The sequence below is a fragment of the Arachis hypogaea genome, chromosome 20, assembly GCF_003086295.3.
Source record: "Arachis hypogaea cultivar Tifrunner chromosome 20, arahy.Tifrunner.gnm2.J5K5, whole genome shotgun sequence".
NCBI lineage: Eukaryota > Viridiplantae > Streptophyta > Magnoliopsida > Fabales > Fabaceae > Arachis > Arachis hypogaea.
In genome coordinates, this window is record NC_092055.1 from 45,544,182 (window position 1) to 45,550,181 (window position 6,000).

Genomic DNA, 6,000 nt, shown 5'->3' on the forward strand with positions numbered 1-6,000 from the left:
TCCCAATTAGTAACAACTTCTTCAGGTTGAGTGTAGAACCACTCCCTTACCTTTTCCTCAAGAGAAAACAGGAAGGCAGATAGCAAAATAGTAGTCTCATCTGCACCATGACGCCTAGTAGTTGAGCAGGCTGTCTAAAAATCTCTAAGGTGCTTGATAGGCTCCTGAGCAGGTAAGTCATGAAACTTAGGTATTAGGTTGATTAGCACAGTCTTCAGTTCAAATTCTGCAGCCAGATTAAAGTCTGGCACTAGATACGGTTGCAGTGTAAAGTTTGGAGCTCCTGCTTCATGGAGAGTAATCCTTCTGGGATCTGCCATATTACTTGCACATAAATCAACAGAATTAGTAGAAGAGGAGCTTGTTTCTTTCTCAAATGGCGCTTCAGATTTGCTCTCAGATAAGACTGGTGAATTGGTAGTAACCACTTCACCACCCTCAGAGGCTAACCGATGCCGAGCTCGCCTAATACGTGAAATAGTTCTTTCAATTTCAGGATCAAACTTGGCTAAGCTCGAATCAGGTAGTGAACGCGTCATTCAATGAAAGAAACACACAGCTCATGGTAATAAAATAGAATAAAATATACAAATATGTAAAATTAAAAATATTTACACCAACCAATAATTTAGCACACTATTGCAACTCCCCGGCAACGACGCCAAAAATTGACGTGCGTAAAATTGCCGATTAAGAATTTATAGAGAAAATAGCGTTGCAAGTACAGTTCTTAACCAACAAAAATTCTGCTTATCAATTTAGAAGGGTTGTCACAAATTAAGAATAAAGTACTGGGAGTAGAATTCGCAGGTCGTCTCCCAACGGGTTGACAAAAGAGTGCTATTTTATTAGTCAGGAATTTTTCCGAAAAATTTTAGAGTTGGAGAACGGAAAATTAAAATAATTATGAATTAAAGCAATGAAATTTAACGAGAGAATTTATATAATTAAAATAAAAGTCTTGACCGGGAGAAGACTAATCGGAAGTTCTATCCTTGTTGGATTTTCTCAAGTGTAATAGCAAGAGGTTGTCGTTTTTACTTAGTTAACCCTTACCGAATAAAGAAAAGTCAAGTAATTGAGCCAACTCTTATTCACAAGTCCTAATCCTCTCCTATGGAAGGACTAGCATTAATGACTAGAGAATTGGCCAACAATTTCCAATTAAAATTAACACTTGAGTATTCCAACTCAAGGGTCTCCTATTAATCAACTCCCAAGCCAAGTTGGGAGTCTACTCCATTGATATGAATGCCATTTTCATAAACCATAAAAGGGAATAAAAAGAAGACATGATAAATTAAATAAAATAATAACTAAAAATTAATTAAAGGTAAAAATAGTTCTTTGCATTAATAAATTCCAAAGCCATAAACATCCATATCTGAACAGGGTTAATAGGTGATTAAAAGAGTAAGGGAATAAGGAAACAAACTAGAATAATGAAAACTTCAACGGAGGTAGTGACTCTTCTCAATCTCCAAATCAAAAGCATAAAACTAAAAATCTATGAATGTGAAGAAAACCTAGAGGAAGTAGTAATTTTTCTCTAGGATTCAAACTAAAACTAAAAACTATGCGAATGTGAATGTGTCAATGTGTCAATGTGTGTTGAGTCCCTGCTTGTCCCCTAGCTCTAGTCTGTGTTTCTGGGCCAAAAACTGGGTCCAAACTCAGCCCAAAATTGCCCCCAGTGTCTTCTGCGTTTTCTGCACGTGGCGCATGTCACGCGTACGCGTCAGCCACGCGTACGCGTCAGGTACACGCATGCGTCGCTGTGCAATCTCGCTTATCACGCGTACGCGTCAGGTACGCGCACGCGTCGCTATGAAAATCTCCAGATCACGCGCACGCATAAGGTATGCGTACGCGTCGATGCTCGCTGGTCATCTCCTTTGTTTCTTGTGTTCCTTCCATTTTTGCAAGCTTCTTCTTCATTCTTTAAGCCATTCCTGCCCTATACAGCCTAAAAACACTTAACGCATGGATCACGGCATCGAATATTAAAAAGGGAAATTAAAAATATACAATTTAAAGGCTTAGGAAGCAAGTTTTCAATTATAGAACAAAGTTGGGAAGGAATTGTAAAATCATGCAAATTATATGAATAAGTGTTCAAAGACTTGATAAAAATCACTCAATTTAGCACAAGATAAATCATAAAATAGTGGTTTATCAAGACTCCTCTAAAGACTCCTCAATTGAATGGCTTGGCTGAAAGGATGAACAGAACATTGGTTGGAAGAGTTAGGTGCTTATTGTCACAGTTTGGATTGTCAAAATACTTTTGGGGTGATGCTTTGAGTACTGTTGTTTATGTCTTGAACCAGACACCATGTGTTCCCTTGCAATTTGAAATGCCAGAAAAGGTATGGTCAGGTAAAGATATTTCTTATGATCATTTAAGAGTCTTTAGATGTAAAGCTTTTGTTCATATTCCCAAAGATGAGAGATCTAATCTTGATGTAAAGACTAGGCAGTGTATTTTTATTGGCTATGACATGGATGAGTTTGGTTACAGGTTTTATGATCCTGTTAGCAAGAAGGTGATTCGGAGTAGAGATGTTGTCTTTGTTGAAGACCAAACACTGAAGAATGTTGATAATGCGGAGAAGCCAATGGTTCAGCCTAGTGATGATTTTTCTGACTTGGATATTAATCCCTCTATGCCTATGGTAGAAGATGGTAGAGTTGAAGCTCAAAATAATGAGCATGATACAAGTGCAGGTGAAGATGGAATAGTTGATCCAATACTTGATGAAGTTGGTGATGATGATCAAGATAAAGAACCAGCTTTGGAAATTTCTGCAAATGCACTCAGAAGGTCTACAAGAGAGAGGAAGCCTTCGTCAAGGTATTCTCCACATGAGTTTGTTTTGTTGACTGATGGGGGAGAACCTGAATGCTTTGGAGAGGCTGTTGAAGATGAAAGCAAAGGTCAATGGCTTGAAGCTATGCAAGAAGAAATGAAGTCCTTACTTGAGAATGATACCTATGAGTTGGTGAAGCTACCGAAGGGTATACGAGTTTTGAAGAACAAATGGGTATTCAGAATCAAGAATGAAGAACACAATTCTAAGCCTCGGTATAAGGCTAGATTGGTTGTTAGAGGTTTTAGCCAGAGAAAAGGTGTTGATTATGAGGAGATCTTTTCTCCTGTTGTGAGGATGTCATCCATTCATGCTGTGCTTGGATTAGCAGCGTCTCTTGATTTGGAGATTGAGCAAATGGATATGAAGACAGCTTTTCTTCATGGTGATTTAGATAAGGAGATCTACATGGAGCAACTGGAGGGCTTTGTTGTTAAAGGAAAAGAAGATTTTGTGTGCAAGCTTAACAAGAGTCTTTATGGATTGAAGCAAGCTCCAAGACAGTGGTACAAGAAGTTTGAATCTGTTATGGGGGAGCATGGTTATTGTAAGACAACTTCAGATCATTCTGTATTTGTGCAAAAATTTTTTGATGATGATTTTATCATTCTTTTGCTTTATGTGGATGATATTTTGATTGTGGGCAAGAATGCTTTGAGGATTAATGAGTTGAAGAAACAGTTGAGCAAGTTCTTTGCTATGAAGGACTTGGGTCCTGCCAATCAGATTTTGGGCATGACTATTACTCGTCATAGAGATTTCAAGAAGCTTTATTTGTCACAGGAGAAGTACATAAAGAAGGTGCTTCAAAGGTTTGGTATGAATGATACCAAATGTGTTACTAGTTCTTTTGCTCCTCGTTTTAAGTTGAGCACCAAGCAGTGTCCAACCACTGATGAGGAGAAATAAGCAATGGATGAAATTCCTTATGCCTCAGCTGTTGGAAGCTTGGTGTATGCTATGGTGTGTACTAGACCAGACATTACTCATGCGGTTGGTACTGTGAGTCGTTTTCTCTCTAATCCAGGTAAAGAAAATTGGAATGCTGTTAAATGGATTATGAGATATCTCAAAGGTACAACTAACTTGAGTTTGAGTTTTGGTGGTGAGAAACCTTTGCTAGTTGGCTTTACTGATGCAGACATGGCAGGAGATATTGATTCTCGAAAGTCTACTTCGGGTTATTTGGTCAAGTTTGCAAGGGGAGCTATTTCATGGCAGTCAAGGCTACAGAAGTGTGTTGCACTTTCTACCACAGAGGCAGAGTTTATTGCAGCAACTGAAGCATGTAAAGAGTTATTATGGATGAAGAAGTTTTTTGTAGCACTTGATTTCAAGTAAGACCGTTATGTGTTGTCGTGTGATAGCCAAAGTGCTATTCATCTTGCCAAGAATTCTACTTTTCATGCAAGATCTAAACATATTGATGTTAGGTATCACTGGATATGGGATGTGTTAGATTCCAAGTTGTTGGAACTTGAGAAAGTTTACACTGATGACAATGGTGCTAATATGATGACAAAAGCAATGTCAAGAGATAAGTTTGAAACATGTTGTTTGATCGCCGGAATGGCGAGGGCCTCCACCTAGTCGAGAAGGGGGAGATTTGTTGGGTTTTTTTCCTCTCCTTTGTGAGGCCCAAGCCCAACATTTTGAGGGTATTTCTTTGCACCCATTGTGCCACAACCCTATTCAGATTTTTGGGGTCAATTTGAGAGAAAGAGAGTAGCCACCAAAAGAGAGAGAAGAAGGAAAAACATAATTCCCGTTTTTTGTAAAGCAGAAAATTTCAAATGACAGTTTCTGATTTATTCACCGTTGGATCGAGTTGAAATTTGAACTGCGCATTCCTCTCATCTTGTTCTTCATTCTGGTCGGTGGAGAGGTTGATTGAAGGTTTGCAGTAGGAGAAATTGGCTTCGCAAGAGAGGAATTAGGTTTCCTATTTTTACACAGAGCAGCAATCTTTGAACGGCAATTTCTCATTCTTTCACCGTTGGATCGACGTGAAATTTAAACTGTAGATTCTTCATATCTTGTTCTTCATTCTGAAGGGTGGAGATTTTAATTGGAGGTCTGCAGAGGGAGAAATTGGCTTCGACAGAAGCTCTGTTTTTGGGTATATTTCATCTTCTTGCTTCTCATTTGTAAGCTTTGGTGATTTGATGTTTTAGCTGGTTACATGCACGTTTTTGTGCTTTGTTTGAGACTCTCTTATACCTCATTTGATTATAGTGGAGCTATTTCATTGGTCTGGACGACCCCGTGATTTTTACCTCTCACATTGAGGGGATTTTCCACGTTAAAATCCAAGTGTGTTCTTGTTATTGTTTTACTTGCTATATCTGCTTGTTATTGTTGCTGCTATATTATGTTGTGAGTGCTTCCATATTACTCTTGTGTTGAATATTTGTATTGTTTTCGCTGCTAGACTCTTTCACTAAAAATAAAATTATAAAAAAGAATTTATAATTTTTTTAATATATATTGATAAACTTTTTTAAAGAAATAACTCAATAATTATATGATAAAAAAAATAATATTCATATTAAAATATAATAAAAATATAATAAAGTTCGGCTTATCTATATTAAAATTTTATAATTCGTCTTTGCTCTCAATCCAACAAACCAAAGATCTAAGTACTATTAAAAATTTGTTGTTAATCAATAAATTATTATATAAGGCGAAATTTAAATCTTTAATACTTATTTAAACGAAATAGTGAATTAATCATTAAACCAAGCTAAGTTGATTTTACAAAACATTTTTTTGTTGGGGTCAGGTTTCATAACTTCATAGGAGAACAGTTCGTTTAAGCTCTGTGGCCCATTAATGCAAAAACGTGAATCATAGTTAATATAGCAATGGACCCAACTTAACCCAACTTAACTTAGCCGTTGAAAATTTGAATCCTTGCTTTAATTACAACCAACACGGTGTCAAGAACCCACATCCCAATGACAAAAATACCCTCGCAATTCGAACCATGAAACCGCGATTATGTACACAAATTTGAATCCTAGATCGAATCTCAGCCGTTTAATGTAAGTCCCTTTTCATTACTACTATTCCACTTCAAAATTTTCAAATCAAACGGAAAACAAAGCAAAGCCCTCCCCAAACCCTC